General features: G+C 43.2%; 1 pseudogene; it reads left to right on the top strand.

Moving 5' to 3' along the window:
• The window catches only part of LOC109944218 (translation initiation factor IF-2-like), a 62,790-nt pseudogene extending 55,169 nt beyond the window's left edge, over window positions 1–7,621 (top strand).
• Window positions 7,622–17,474: the final 9,853 nt, after the last annotated feature.

Raw genomic sequence — 17,474 nt, 5'->3', positions numbered from 1 at the left:
ATGGTTTGCCAAGACGCAGATGTTTCTGGACCATGCAGCTGCTTTGTCACAAATAGATAATATTAGGTGTCCATGCAATAAATGTAGAAATATGACGAGCCACAACAAGAGGCAGGTCACACTACACCTGTGTTCGCATGGTTTCGTGCCAGGCTATAAGGTCTGGTATCTCCATGGTGAAGATGTTGAACGAGCAGCAGAAGTAGAAGTTGATGACGGTGAAGATGATGTTGATAGGATGGACCAGATGCTTGAGGATCTGCAGCCTGAACTGGCACCAGATCATCATGATTCACCTACACCGGAGGTTCAGAAGTTCTTCGACCTACTCAAAGCGTTAGAAGAGCCTCTTCACGGGCACACTGACGTGACCGTACTGGAATTTGTGACCCGGATGATGTCAATCAAGTCCAAGTTTGCATTCTCAATTAATTGTTACAAGGAGCTTGTGGATTTGATTAGCGAGGTTCTTCCTACGGGTCACAAGATGCCCAAAGACATGTACCAGTCCAAGAAATTGCTTGAAGGTCTTGGTATGGAGTATGAGAAGATTGATGTTTGCCAAGACAACTGTATGCTTTTTTGGAAGGAACATGGCAGAGAACAGAAATGCTTAAAATGTGGGAAGTCGAGGTACGTGGAGCTTGTAAATGAAGTGGGGAGAAGGTGGTGACAAAGGTTGCACATAAACAGCTTCGGTACATGCCTCTCACTCCTAGAGTGAAACGTTTGTTTCTCTCAAGGAAGACCGCTATGCACATGAGGTGGCATAAAGATTGTACGGACATACAAGATGGGTTAATGGTGCACCCGTCAGATGGTGATGCATGGAAGGCTCTTGACAAATTTGATCCAGATTTTGCCAGCGATGCAAGAAACGTTCGTATCGGCTTGGCAACTGATGGTTTCACGCCATTCAATATGACCGCTGCGTCGTATTCATGTTGGCCTGTCATTGCCATACCGTACAACCTTCCACCTGCTCTTTGCATGAAATATGAGTTTATGTTCCTATGTCTTGTTATACCTGGTCCTGAGCATCCTGGCGTACGCCTCAATGTGATGCTTCAACCACTGATTGAAGAGTTAAAGAAGCTATGGCAAGGTGTGGAAGCCTATGATTGCTTCAAGAAGCAGAAATTCAATCTTCGTGTTGCATATCTGTTCTCGGTTCATGATTTTATGGCGTATGGTATTTTCTCTGGATGGAGCGTGCATGGTAGATTGACGTGTCCTTATTGTGCTAAAGATACAGATTGTTTTCGTCTTAGTGCTGGTGGCAAGATATGTTACTTTGATTGCCATAGATGTTTTCTACCCTTCAATCACCCCTTCAGAAGGCAGAGAAAGGAATTTAGGAAGGGCACCATCGTCACGAAGGGACCGCCCAAGCGACATAGTGGGATAGAAATTACAGAAGAGCATATGAAACTTGTCCTAGACGAGAGTGGGAAAAGGTATCAAGGTTTTGGTGAGGAGCATAACTGGACTCACATATGTGGCTTGTGGGAGCTTCCTTATGCTAAGTCATTGATTTTGATGCACAACATCGACGTCATGCATCAAGAGAGTAACTTTTGCCAAGCCCTCATAAATACATGCATGGATTTCCCTGATAAAACGAAAGACAATGACAAGGCACGCATGGACTTAGCAGTGATATGTGATCGTCCAACCCTAGTGCTTAGAGAAAACGGAGGCAAACCAAAAGTTGACTATTGTCTGAAATCTAAGCAACGGAAAGAAGTGATGAAGTGGATGAAGGATATTAAATTCCCCGATGGTTATGCCGCTGGTTTTAGAAGATCTGTGAACTTGAAGACAATGAAGATGAATGGACTGAAGAGCCATGACTTCCACATAATTATGGAGAGGCTCATGCCTGTAATGTTTCGTGGGTACATTTCCGAAGTTGTGTGGAAAACGTTAGCTGAAGTTAGCTATTTCTACTGACAGTTGCGTGCTAAAGAAACCAGAAGAGATGTGATGGAACAGCTGGAGAAAGAGGCACCGGTGCTTTTGTGCAAATTGGAAAAAATATTTCCACCGGGTTTCTTCAATCCTATGCAGCATCTCTTTATACATCTTCCATATGAGGCTAAGGTCGGTGGTCCTGTTCAGTATAGGTGGATGTTTCATATAGAAAGAGCATTAAAGAAGCTTAGAGCAATGGTGGGCAATAAGGCAAGAGTTGAAGGATGTATTGCGGAACAATTTAAACTAAAGGAGGTAGCACACTTCACAAGTTGTTACTTTGCAGAAGAACATAATGTATTTGCTCGAAAGAAAAGGTACCATGATGATGAACGAGAGATGCCTCCGTGTAGTGATCTTTCGATTTTTCAGACAAACGGAGCCGTTGGTCCACCCAAGGCATATCACCTCAGTATGGAAGAACGGAAGTCTGCTTTACTGTACATGTTCACAAATATGCCTGAGGTGGAGAAATACTTTGTGTAAGACTTGTTTTCTTAAACTGTTCATATGTGAATTAGTTTATGTTATCAAATATCTCATGTCATACAATAATATTGTGAATTAGTTTATGTTATCAAATATCTCATGTCATACAATAATATTTGACAGCGAGTTTGATGAACAAAACATGAGGTGTCTCGGTAGGCCAATAGCGAGAGACATAGACAAATTGCGACGCGATGGTATGCATGGGCGACCTAATTTCATTATGTGGCTTCGGGACCATGCAGGAATTGGGAGGACCTATCCTTTGGCGGCAAGGGACACCACACTCAGGTTAACCTTACGTTGGGTTCTCTTTGCCGCCTTCACTACCCTGGTATAGTGAAGGTGTCAAACGGTGATACCGAGGATGAGGTGCTCGTCAGTACCTGGGACGAGTACAAGTTTAAAAAGGAACGAAACCACACCGACAGACAGGGACTTGTGCGTAATGACTTTTGGGTATGAATTCTTTATTATTTTTGTTATGTTTCTTAATATTGTAAATCTATGACTTATGCCATTGTATTTGTATTCTTTATGTTGTAGCTTCGAGATCGGTTGCCTGACGGAGAGGATTACATGGGGCACGTTGAACGTGTCTTCCAAAACAATGCAAAGAAGTTGGTGAAGGATGCCATATACTATGCGAGAATTCAGGCTACAAACCTGTATTTTCAAAAGCATCCAGAAGAAGCAGGCCCCTTGAGTAAAAAGGAAGGGTCCTCAAAGATATATTTGACTGAGGATCAATATCGTGAGGTTAGTATTTAATTTGTTTTACCCTTTATATTGATTGTTGTGATTGATATAATATGTAACATTGTGTGTGCAGGTGATGGTTCCATGGATGGCGCCCGTGCCTGATGCGTACTATGCTTGGTGCCGATATTGGGCTTCCGAAGGCTTCTAGAAAGCGTCAGCGCATCACAGACAATGTCGAGGAACCAATCCTAACCACAAGTTTGGCGGTGATGACATGATACGAAAAGCTAAAAGAATGGTAAGTTTGATCTAGCTATGTCGATCAGCAAATAGTACGATTTCTTATGAATGTTTTTTGTTTATACAGGAAGCTACAAGTGGCCAAAAGCCTAGTGACATTGAGGTCTACCAGGAGGGCCACAAAGGACCAGACCCGAACAACCCTGACCAGCTCTGCAGCCAGACAGCCACGAATCGCTTGGTAAGTTTTGGCCCAAAAGTACAAACGTTCAAAGTATAGAAATTCCTGCATTTGTAAGGTTGTGAATGATGTATAGGCGGCATATGGGGAGGAGATGGTTCATCGCCATGGCCCTGACTTCGACTGGCGTCATGAACCGGTGGATCCCTCGGTGGTGTACGCAAGTGGTGGTGGCAAAGCGCATGGACGGTAAGCTCTAACTTATGAATTATATGGTTGACACTAAATTGATTATGGAGTAATAACATTTTTTGAATCACTTATAGATACGCACTCTTCGACGGATTCCTTGACTCGTCCTCGGTGAGATCTCAGAGGACGGGTTCGTCTTCCCGTAGCTCATGCTCTCGTCGACCGAACGAGCAGGAGTTGGAGATTATGAGGATGCGTGAAGAGATGAGACAACAACGTGAATTTATGGAGGCTTGCAATGCCCATAACCAAGCCATGTATCAAGTGAGTACACATAATCCGAACTCTAAATTACTATATTTCAATACAACATCTTCAGTAGTAACACATATGTTTAACAGTTAATGCAGCAACAGGGCATGGCAACAAATTTTCCACCGCCACCACAATGGAGCCAATTTGCAAACACACCAGTTCCACCACCACAGTTCAACACCCCTCCGCCACATATACCTGCACCTGGAGATAGGGTACGTTTCATAACTCTCGATTAATTTATACACTTGTATACTTTTTGATATTTGTATTTAACGTGTTGATATTTGCTAACTTGCATAGGTTACGCCTGAAGCGGGTGGTAGTGGGTCTGATCCAGCAGGGACTGGATTTGTTGACTCGCTCTTCGCATTCCCTCCTCCTGGTGGTGGTGGCGGCAGCGGCCAAAGCTCTAACCACCCAAGTGGTGGTTATCTCTAAACACTCGTGCTCGTTATGTTTTTAACTCCTGGACGTTATGTTTGTGTAAACACTTGATCTTAACTCGTATCAGAAATGTTTGTGTATTTTATGTGACGGATTTAACCTATAATGCGTTTGTGATGTGTACGTTCATGTGTATGATATATATGTTTTGTGATGTGTATGTTTTGTGATGTGTATGTTCATGTGGATGATATATATATTTTGTCATATGTTTGTCTGTTGAGAAATGTCTAATTTGGTGTTGGTGTTGCAGAAATATACATTAACTCCCGTCGGCCCAGTTAATTCCCGTCGGTTTGACCATAGCCGACGAGCATTAACTATTAACTCCCGTCGGCCCAGTTAATCCCCGTCGGCTGACTGGGCCGACGGGAGTTATCAATTAATCCCCGTCGGCTGACAGGGCCGACGAGAATTAATTGATAACTCCCGTCGGCCCAGTCAGCCGACGGGAATTAGCCATAACTCCCGTCGGTCATTAACTAGCCGACGGGGATTAATTATTCCCGTCAGCCGCCGACGGGAATAACCGTATCCCCGACATCTGACGCCCGTCGGCTAACAACCGACGGGAATAAGCCTTAAACCGACGGGAATAAGTAATTCCTGTCGATTTAAGGCTTTTTCCCGTCGGTTGTTAGCCGACGGGAATTAATTGATTTCCTGTAGTGATACGATGCAACGTTTGATTCTTCATCTCATGTATGAGGCATGAATGGGGGGCCTGTGCAGGGACGTTGGTGCTATCCAATCGAGAGATGTCTAAAGACTATTCGAAAGAAATGTAGAAATAAATGAAGAATCGAGGCTTCCATTGCAGAGGCATACATTCTAGAGGAGGTGTCAAACTTCACAACAACTTATTATGGTGACAAACTGCCGAGCGTGCATAATCCACCCCCTCGTTAGAATGATGGTGGCAATGAATCGAACCTCAACATATTTCGAGGCCAACTCGGAAGTGCAAGTGGTTCGACCACCAAGACACTAAGACATGAAGAGTGGCTCCATATCATGATATATGTATTGACCAACCTTGAAGAGGTGACGCCATACATGGACCAATTTCTTCATGAATTCTGGCGTCAATCAAGGGACCCATCTCCACAGGAATATGATACCCTTCTTAGAAGGGTGCGGGAAATAGATTGCTTGATTTCATTTCCTGGTTCAAACATAAGGTACACACTTAGTTTGTTTGAGTGATCCGTCTATGAACTCAATTTAGTATCTTTTAACTTGCGAATACTTGCAGGGCCAAGGAGAACCGTCTATGAGTGTCGAGTTGAGACAAGTGGCCAATGGCTTTGCTTATAGGATCAGGAAATTTTCTGGGTATGACGTCAATGGATACCATTTTCGCACAACAAGCTACGAACAAAGTCAGCCCAATCGAAAAACAACTCGTTCTGGAGTCTTTACGCCCAGCCTTCATGAGGTCAAGTATTTTGGACGAATCAAAGAAACATATGAACTCAACTTTCATGGTTCCAAACCTCTTACTCCAGTGATATTCAAATGTCATTGGTTTGACCCTGAAGTGACGAGACATACACATTCTAATCTTGGGATAGTCAAAATCTGACAAGATTCCACCTTACCAGGTGACGATGTCTATATCGTGGCCCAACAGGCCACACAAGTGTATTATCTCCCATATGTGTGCCAAACAAAAGAACATCTTAAGGGTTGGGATGTTGTGTATAAGGTATTGTTGCACGGTAAATTACCTGTTCCAAAAGATGAAGATTATAACTTAGACCCGAACACATATGATAGAGAGTTCTTCCAAGAAGATGGGCTAGAAGGACGATTTGAGATAGACTTAACCAAAGCTATCAGAATGGAAGTAGATATTGAAATGGTTGTTGATCAGGAGGATGATGAGGTGCAAAATGAGAATGACTTAGTAATACTTGAAGGCAATGACATTAGCGAGGAACTTGCGCCTTCAGATGGTGTGACTATGAAATGGTTGATTGTGATGATGAGACTTATGATCTGGCTAACCCCGACACATATGAAGATTATTTTTAATCGATGTAATGCTCTATTTTTTTTATTTCGCACCTGTTTCTAAATACAACTTTTTTATATGTGCTTATTTGCTTACTCTTAATTGTAGGTTGTTGGAGAAAGATGGTGGGCGGTGGGATGAGGACGAGGAGGGGGAGGAGTAGCACCTGTAGGAGGGCGGAGGAGGCACAGCAGGACGACGACGTCCATCAGCAGGTGGAGCAACAGGCTGCTGTCGATGCTGCGCAGCAGGACGACGATGACGCTCAACAGGATGCCTCAAGTTCTGGCACCTCAGGTTCGAGGAACTTCTACCTGCGAGGTCCCGCGAGTCTCCCTCAGCGTCACATACTTCGAGACAGGCGTCCGCTGATTTAGCCAGATGGGGAAAGGCATGTAACTTTATATTCTCGCTACTTGTTTATATTATGTGTTCAAATTCATAATATAAACTAATACATTTTATTTATCACTTGGATAGGTCTTGGAAGGTTCTGGAGAATGCAGGGGGTCACGGCCGCAACCCCAATGGCATCCTCAGCCATTTGTGTAGGGAACACTTTTCTGGACTGGTTGAGTACGCCGGAGTTACGAGCCTAGCCTACACCTTTGACCACTACGCCGTCGCCCCTGATGTAGTAGACTGGGACGCTAGAGAATTCAACAACAAGGTGGAGCGGGTGAAGCAACAATTGTGGGTAAGTCTTACTATAATGTAAAATATGTCGCATTCATTGCACATTTTTGAAATAATGTATGGATACATCGTCTTTGTATGTAGGATTTCTTGAGATGCGAGGCTGGATACGAGGCTAGGGCAGATGTGGTGGCCACCACGAGCTGTAAGAAGCTCGTCATGGACATGCACTACGAGGCATAAATCCAGGCCATCGTCAGCTACCACGGCTCCGTCCTTGGGGAGAAGATGACCAAGCAGGACGCCCAAACCATGTCGTTGACTAGGGACCATTACTTGCAGGTAAATACAACAATTTAATATTCGTGATAAAATTTGCTTAATTTTATCTTCTGTTATGCAATGTACCTGTTTTACTTTGTAGATGATTCCTTATTGGTGCACTGTGCATCCTTAGTGCTGGGAGCAGATGGTGGATAGGTGGTGCTCGCCTGAGTGGGACAAGGCGCACAATGCTAGCCGAGAACGGCGTCTGATGATGCAAGGTCCCTCCCACCACCAAGACAGCCGCAGCCTCGGCAAATATGCAGAAGCATGGGTACACCCTCTTTTTTATTTAGGTATATAGCATTGGATTAGATATTATTTCTAACTATCTCGTTGGTTTTCTTGCAGTCGTCGTCACATGGTGGCCAGCCTTGCTTCATCTTCTCGACTTATGCTATGGCCCACAAGGGCAAAGCGACGTCCGACGTCACCTACAACCTAGATGACGGGCCCGAGGCGTATAGCAACCCCACCGTATACAACTGCCTTCATGAGTACACTGCCATGGCACAGGAGGTCCATGGTCTAGATTACGATCCGAGGACCAAGGACATCGACAGAGATGTCCTCATGAGGATCGGAGGAGGCAAGATACATGGGCGGTACTGGATTGCCGACGGGGCAATCGATTCGTCGTCCACTCACACTCTGTCTTAGGTGCGAGCAAGGAGCACGAGTTCAAGCCTAGCCATACGACCTCGGGAGGACAACTCAGATCATCAGATACAACAACTCAAGGTTAGTGCTTCTGTAACTCGTCATTCCCTAAGTTATATACCTTCTCTTTGAGTTATTATAACATTGGGTTGGAATATTGCAGGCCCAGCTAGAAGAAGAGAGGAGGGAACGGTAGGAGATGGAGGCGAGGATGATGGAGGAGCGAGAGGCCCGCTTTGCAGATTAGTAGAGGATGGCGGAGATGTTCCAGTACATGTAGAGCCTTGGCACCGCACAGGGTTTGCTCCACCACCTCTGTTGTTCCCTCTAGTTGACCCTGCTTAGTTCCATACTCCTGTGAGTATCAAAATTCTAGTTCTGCATGATATATATTTATCTCGTATAACACATGTAATCTCTTCTCTGTGTAGGGACAATCTGGGGCAGCATCTAACAAACCTCATGGATCGCCCAGCCCATCGCCACACCAGTCCAGCCGCCCACTTCACTGATCATCTTCTCTTAGCTTGTGTGATAAACTTGTCCTGAACTTATAACTTATGTTTTAGAGTTGTGCGATACTTATGTTGGTGAATCTTGGTATGAACATAGACATGTTTGTGAAAAACTTGTGAGATTTGTGTTTTTTGTGAAATATGTGGTTTCTATTATGTATGTGATGATTATGTGATATCTATGATGTATATGCGATGATTATATGATATATCTTTTGTTTGTTTGGATGGATTAGAAAAAACAAATAAAAAGGGGTATACTAGTCACTTTGCCGAGTGCCAAGGTCATAGCACTCGGCAAAGAAGGCACACCTGGGCACCGGTAAAGCCTCTTTGCTGAGTGTTGTGGCCTTGTGTAACACCCTAAATTTGGGGGTATAAAATTTCTTCTTTAAATACCTTACAAATTCAGGTGTTACCTATTGTCTCTCTCTCTCTAGACTTCCTCTCTTTTCCTTTTGATTAGAGTTAGGTTAATTAGGTGAGGGATTAATTATTTATTATGTAAAAACTTATGTGAGTCATGAAATGCATCATGCAGAGCCTAAACTATTCTTTTGTTTGATGCACATGTTTGAATTGGTTTGAATTTGAAATTTGATTTGAATTTGATTTCATATCTATAGAGAAAATAAAAAGAGAAGGCATTAAAATTCCAGGGAAAAAGAAAACCGAATTCAGCCCACTCGGCCCAACTCAGACCAGCCAGGCCGCGTGCGCCCACGTCTCCAGATAGGTGGCCCCCACCTATCAGCGACAGCCCGCGTCCACGCCCGTGCGCTCTCTCTCCCTCTTGCTTCCCGGTGGTGCCTAACTGTTGGCGCCAGTTTCCTCCGCACACACGCGCTTGCTCTCTCTCTATCTTGCGGACCCCGCTCATCAGCGCTACTGCCCGCTCGCTCGCACGCTCTTTCTGTTCTATGGGGCCCCGCGTGTCGAACCCGTCCCTCCCGAACTGCCCGCGCACGACCCGCGCGTCGCCGTGGACTCCATGCCCACAACACACGTCGAGGCCGCGCCTGTCCCCACTCCGACCCTTTTTTAGTTGTCTAGTGCCCCACTCGCTCTCCTCCTCCCTCACTCGCGCACTCGCAGCGTCCCAACACTCGCTTCACACCGTGCGTGCACCCAGGGAGCTCTTCCGTCATTCGTTGTGGTTCCGTGCTCATTCTACAGTCGCTGTCGAGCCCTCGTCGTATCTGTTACCTCGGTGAGCTTCGCCCCGTCACCCACAACCCGGGACACCCCTCAATTTGCTCCCTTCCCCTCTATTTCTCTCGGTCCATGCTCACTGGTCCTCTCTCTGCACTGCCGCAGCTCCGCCGTCGTCGACACATGACCTCGTCGTGCCACGGACGCCGTTTGAGAGCCCCTAAGCCTTCTCTCAAGGTAACTGATCTAACCCCACCCCTAATTTCCCCTGCTCTACCCTTAGTTATGCGCGATTGCTCGCTAGAGTAACCTCTGGTCTGCCTAAGGTTCCCCCTCCGTCGTCTACCCATCTCAGCCTCGTTCCTGCAACCCCGACCTCGCCATAGGGCTCGTCGAGTCCTCCCCAACCTTTCTGGCTATCCAGACCACCCCCAGCGCACTAGAAGCCCGGTATGCCTCGCCTTCGGCGACTGCGCCGCCCCTAGCTGACCGAAGAGGATAAAGCCCCTGGTGCTTGATCCTAACCGTCTGTCTTAATCAAATGGCTCGGATGCGCGGATAACAATTCGCGTGGTTCATGGAACCAGAATCGTTGGAATGAGATCTAGCGGCCAGTGCCCCGCACCCTTAGCACACCACTGACCCATGGGCCCTGCGCGTTAGTGCCTCAACCCGCCCCGAGCCCACCTGTCTGGCGCTCGCGTCCGTGCACCCGCCCGCCAGATCTAATTCGGACCGTCGATCGTGTATCGAATAGCAAACAGGACCTGATACCCCTTCGCGTGGTCTTTTTGTTAAAGAAACCCTCGACTTTTTGGGAATCAACCCGCCGTCCCTCAGTTTCATACGCAGGCCACTGCATTCTTGCAAACAGACCCTTGACCTTTTGTTTAATCACAGATTTAGACCTAATTTTGTAATTTACATTCCAAAACTTGTTTATTTCATATCTTTTGCATATGAACTCCAAATTGAGTTATTCAAATTGCAAAATGTTCATAAGATTATTCTATGTCTATTTGAATTATAATCATTCACTATCTGCACATATTAATTTTATGCCTAGGCTATAGGTTAGTTTAGGTAATGGTTTATTTATTAATAAAAAAATAAAAGGGAAAACTCTAGTGGTAATTGGAGGTTTAACTTTGTGAGATTAGTAATGTTGGGGGCCTTCCTCTTCCGAATGTCCTCAAAAACATAGCTAACCATTTGTTTCTAGCGTACTACTAAATATTGCAGAAGCTTTGTTGTAAAGGTTCGTGATGGGAGTCTTTTTTTCGGCCAAAGGTCCTTAAGACGAAGACATTGCCTGATAAACACAGCAATGAATACCGAAGCTATAGCTGAAGAGCAACAGCTTCGGCTTATAGTGACGACGAAGATCAAGCATGATGCCAAGCTGGAGAGGAAAAGACTAGTTAGTACCTAATGATATATGTTACGATTATGAGTACATATAAAGGTCATAAATGTATTTTTACTCAGGCTACGTCATGTGCCTATAAATAGGTGAACAGTACACCCGAACTATTCACTCTGGATTGTATTTGTTCTCGCATCAACACCTTCGATCAAGCCGAAGGTATCAATGTAATATATATTCTGTTAATGTTCATGTACATATGTTATGAAATAAATATATGAATAAATGAATGAATGACATACATTATCTCCATAAATTCTTATTCTCATAAAATGATGAAGGTCTGTCCTTCATAACCTTCGTCTGAAGATCATTATATCTGGAGGGAGATAATGTTTTAGAGGACAAAGGTCCTTAATCCTTAACAATTGTGTTGCCTTGTTCTTGATTTATAGCATTTGAGAACAAGTGACCAACAAGTAATATGTAAAGTATGAATCTATCCCTGGTATAATTTTTGTGTCTCATTAGGATAAATGGAATTAAGTTATGCAATCTATTGAGATAAATAATACTTAGAAAATCATGTACCTCTAGGTGTGTTAGGTCACCCTAGAACCTAAGTTTACCTCTTGTGTTTATACAGTTCTGTCAAGCTTGTGTTCACTTGATTGTACATGTTTGGTGTATTGTTCATTAGTCTTTATCCAAATATATTGAATGCATGATCACTTTGTTTAGACAACGAGCAGCCCGTGGTTCCTGAGTGTGTTGCCGAAGATCTTCCTGTCACACCCGGATTTAAGGAACAAAGCTAGGTGCATCTCATACATGCACCAAAGAAGACAACATATATAATAACAGAGTGTATAGAGATAAATGTCACAATAACATCAGAGTACTTATTACATAGCGGAAGCCTTACAAAATAAAAGATAAATATAAATCGAACTAAGGTCCATCCTTGGCGCCATAAGTCAACTGGAAGACGCCACCTCACGCCAAAACTGCCCGATCACAACCAACGCCGCAGATAACATTGCCGCCCACATCGAATTGGTACGAAGCGATAACCATTAGATCTACAATCCACGAACCCAGTATTGCCCACAGCACGAGGTAGATCCTACCCTCCGATCGAGATCGAACGGACCGCCACACCCCAGCGCGAGTGGGTACGGCATCGGCTAATCCTCACCGTACCCCACAATCCAACGGTTCCGAAATGTCACCGCATTCCCTCCCCCACCACAGCCGACCAGCGGTTGCGGACATGGCCACGAGCGCGGCAGCGCCATTGCTGAGGCCGCACATCAAAATATCCGTTGCGTTGAACTCCGTTCCAAGGGGTGCTAAACACAGCGTAGAACATGGCGAGCGTGATAGTGGACTCACCAGTGATCTGCGCAGTCCAGACCACCCGCCCACGGCGCATCGCGGTATTCCGAGTCCCAGCGAAAAATTGGATGTTCCCAGCTCTCTTATCGTCGAATTGAGGGTTGCAGAAGCTTCCACAAGCGCTCACGACCCTTCTTGACTTCTCCTTGGAACCCGACTAACGCTAGGAATGCAGGGCACAGACGGCGGCCAATTTCTCTCACCCGGCCATGGGGGTGTATGGCGACGGGGCTCACTAGATCATGGCTAGATGGGATGGATGAACAAGGGGATAGCGACGCTCGGTTTTATACCCGCGAGGGCACCGCAACGGCCCGAGAAGGGGGGAAACGAGGACCGGGTTCAGAGTTGTTTCGATAAGCTTCATGCAGGATGCGGTCGAATTGGTTGCATGGCGCGGACTTGGGATAGGGACGAGCCTAACGCGTGGGGTCCACAGGCAGCGAGTACGTGAGGGAGATGCGTAGCACAAACAGGATCGGGCCCATGAGTCGGGGCCAGAGGTTTTGTGTATGCGCGGTTAGAGTCTGGCCAATGGGGCCCACATGATAGTGAGTGTGCGCGTGCAAATGGCAGGAGTGGATAGAGGCTGACAAGTTGGGTCGGCGTATCGGTGCACAGCGGATGGAAAGCGGGCTGGCACAACCAGAAACGACTAGCTGGGCCAAAAGTGATGTCCACGACCCACAACGCCCTTCCTTCATTTTCCTTTTTCTTTTGATTTTTATTTTCTGTTTTCTTTTATTCTTAATTCTTTTGAATCCAAATTTTGAATTCAATCTTAAGTGCAAATTTAAACTCATTTTAACTATGCATATTGGTCATACCCAAAATATGAAGAAGTTACTCATAAATTTATTTTGTATCGTATGATGTTTCTTTCTTTCCTCTTTTCTAATTTTTTGATTCAAATTTTGAATTCAAATTTAAATGTGAGCTTGCACTCATATTAAATGTGCCAATTAGAACATACTAATGTGAAAGGATTGTATACCTTTATTTTACTTGTTTAGTGTTTTCTTCCCTTTCTTCAAATCCTAGAATTTTCCTTCCCATTCGCTATTTTCTATCCCCTTTTTTATTTATAATTTTAAAATTCAAATCCAAGCTAAAGTTTAGGAATTCAATTCTTTAATACATACTCAAAATCAATTATGATGCAATAGATGTATATTTATTTTAATTAATTTATTTGCTTGGTAGATGTTTGAAATATGAACCCACGCATATTGTTTTCTTTCTTTTTAGAAAAATAGTATTTTGAATGTGGGATAAGAAGTAAAAAATACTTCAAAATTAACTATTCATGTAAATAAATTCTTATGGTGCATCATTTAATGAAATGCATAATCATTAAATCTTGGTTTTCAAGAATTTAGTCCTCAATTCTCAACTCTCAAGTATAATTTGAGATATCTGAATTTACTATTTTATCTCTTCATATATTTATTTTATTATTATTAAAAAAATTCTCATACAGATTTTGGGCCTTACAAATCCTACCTCCCTTAACAAAAATCTCGTCCTCGAGATTTTTAAGGAGAGGGTATATAACCATGTTATCTCAAAACATATGCACAAACCAAATCTCAACATGATGCATATTTTATTAGCAACAAATGGGGTCAATTAGACCTTATTATTCCTCCTAAAATAGTATCATACCAAATACTAACTAAAGTAACATTTAGGTCTTACAAATAGTAATAATATATATATATATATATATTTATGTAGCTTGGTGGAGCTGGTGGTGGTGGTGGTAGTGGGCGTTGCTGTTGTTGTCTTTCCAACCATGCTTGCCTTATCTCTTGACGTATCTCCAGCCGGTCCTGACGTATTTCCTAGCGTTCTTGTCTTATCTGATTTTGCATTTCGGTAACTATGTTTGCCATTTGTTGTATTACCATCATTTGGGCAGCAACCACTTGATCGATTCCAACCAGTGGAGGATCTGGAGGATTCATCTCTGTTTGCTGTTGCCTGATAATCTTTCTTTCCTGGTATTAACCATGAGAGTTAGAAGCATATGGTAGGATAGTTTTGCAATGAAAAGTATTTGGTAAGCAGAATGAATAGGCTAGTAGCTGGTTATAATCTGAAGATTCTTTAGCAGGGCTTAATCTTTGTTTCATGTCTAGATTGGGGTACTAGTCGTATAAGGTGAATATCCAAAGGTAGGATAGCATTTTGTCAAGATAAGACAGATATGGGTGAGATAGACTACATGATGTAGATCAAAATCTCATTTGATGTTAGGTGGGAATATATAGATTATACAATTCATCATGAATCCATTGGTTGGGTTAGCTCATGGTTGTGTTGATTTAATGTGCTAGGTTAAGTTAACACCTAGTTAGTAGGGTCTAGTCTCTTCTACCAGTATCACTAATCTGTTTGAGCAGACCACATTGGATGAGATCACACTGGATTCCGTAATCCTATTTAAGAATACCATTTAGTTGAGCATACCCAGCTGACTTTATCTTTACGAAGCTCTAGTATATTTTTTTCTAAGTGGAACTTCCAACTAGTATATACTTTTATACACCTAAAATTTTCATGCCATTAACATAGGCGAGGTCGTGGTTTCACGGACAAGTTGGTTTAAGACACCATTTTAGATTTAAAACCTAGTTATAGGAATATGGTCTAATCTATGTTACTAGTATTTAAATAACTTGTTTAACTAACTTCCTTTAGATCAGATCATATCAGATTAGGTAAGGGTCTAGATTAGATTGGATATAACTAGATTAGACTAGTTTGAGTTGGATGGATCTACCAGGGTAGGATATATATTATCAATATATGTTATAATCTTTTGAGATGGGATGGATTGTATGGGTAGGTAGATCAGAATTTCTGTTTAAATTAAAATAGAGGAGTTATGCAACCATCGAATGATTGAGGTAGTTGCATAAGGCCAGGTTGGACTAAGACTCCAATTTAGGTCAAAACATATTTATAAGAGTAGGACCAATCTTATTTTACCAGTATTATCTAACATGTTTGTCCATTAGATTAGATCTGATTAGATTAAATGGGATCAGAATTAAATTGGTGTAATCAGATTAGACTAAATAAGATGTGCTTAATTTATTTAGAATAGATCATGTTTGTTACACTATTATGAAATAAACAAAGTGGTTGGGGATAAGTATGCTCATTAGGACAAGATGAGTCTCTAAGAATAAGATAGAATCTTTTGAGATTAGTTAGATCTATTAGGATAGGATAGAACCTTTTCGAGATAAGATGAGTCTATTAAGATAAGAAATAATCTTTTAAGATGAGAGAGAATCTTTTAAGATAACATGGATCTATCAAGATAAGAGAGAATCTTTTAAGATAAGATTGATCTATTAAGATAGCAGAGTATCTTTTAAGATAGGATGGATCTATTAAGATAAGAGAGCGTCTTTTAAGATAAGAGGGATCTATATAACTAGATATATTTTTAATAGAGTATATTTTATGTTGTCTATTTTAATTATATTTTCCCTTATGTCTAGGCGTATATGTAGATGCAATTATGGACATTACTCCATAATTCATCACACTCAATCAAAGATCCAAATCAGACAAGTATCACAAGAACAAACACTCAAGCGTATAGATACCTGTAAAAATAGTTTTGTTTTTTTTGTTCCTAAGAGTAGGTCTCCTATTCCTAAAGGTCACTTTAGGCATAGGATTTCAAAGTGTGAAATCCACATTTGTCTTTAGAATGAAAAGGTAAGAATAATTAGAGTAGAGCAGAAATAGATGAGAAAAGATTAAGAAAAGTTTAGAAAAGAATCAGAGTAGCAAAGGTAAGTAGGTAAGGATTATCCAGTTCTATCTAGGTTTCGTCCTACAGTCAACATTTCCTCTTATACCACTTCTGTCACACCCGGATATAAGGAACAAAGCCGAGTGCATCTCATACATGCGCCAAAGAAGACAACATATATAATAATAGAGTGTATAGAGATAAATGTCACAATAACATCAGAGTACTTATTATATAGCGGAAGTCTTACAAAATAAAAGATAAATACAAATCGAACTAAGGTCCATCCTTGGCGCCATAAGTCAACTAAGAGACTCCACCTCACGCCACAACTGCCCGATCACAGAAAATGCCGCAGATTACATTGCCGCCCACATCGAATTGGTACGAAGCGATAGCCGTTAGATCTACAATCCACGGACCCAGTATTGCCAATGACACGAGGTAGATCGAACGGACCGCCACACCCCAGCGCGAGTGGGTATGGTATCGGCTAATCCTCACCGTACCCCATAATCCAACGGTTCCAAAATGTCACCGCATTCCCTCCCCCGCCACAACCGACCGGCGGTCGCGGACATGGCCACGAGCGCGGCGGCGCCATTGCTGAGGCCACACATCAAACTATCTGTTGCGTCGAACTCCGTTCCAAGGGGTGCTAAACACAGCGTGGAACATGGCGAGCATGATAGTGGACTCACTAGTGATCTGCGCAGTTCAGACCGCCCGCCCACGGTGCATGGCGGTATTTCGAGTCCCGGCAATAAATTGGACGTTCCCAGCTCTCTTATCGTCGATTTGAGTGTTGCAGAAGCTTCCACATGCGCTCACGACCCTTCCTGACTTCTCCTTGGAACCCGACAGACGCTAGGAATGCAGGGCATCGACAGCGGCCAATTTCTCTCACCCGACCATGGGGGTGTACGGCGACAGGGCTCACTAGAGCACGACTAGATGAGATGGATGAACGAGGGGTAGCGACTGTAACACCCCTGGTGTTACTGCCACTAAAACTTGAGCATGACATCATAAGCATTGGCATATCATGTGTTTGTCACACCTAGAATGCATTCACTAGGCAAAAATTTCAA

The sequence above is a fragment of the Zea mays genome, chromosome 2 (genome assembly GCF_902167145.1).
Source record: "Zea mays cultivar B73 chromosome 2, Zm-B73-REFERENCE-NAM-5.0, whole genome shotgun sequence".
Classification (NCBI taxonomy): domain Eukaryota; kingdom Viridiplantae; phylum Streptophyta; class Magnoliopsida; order Poales; family Poaceae; genus Zea; species Zea mays.
Note: the sequence above shows the minus strand (reverse complement) of the source record. Positions and strands in the feature narration are given on the sequence as shown.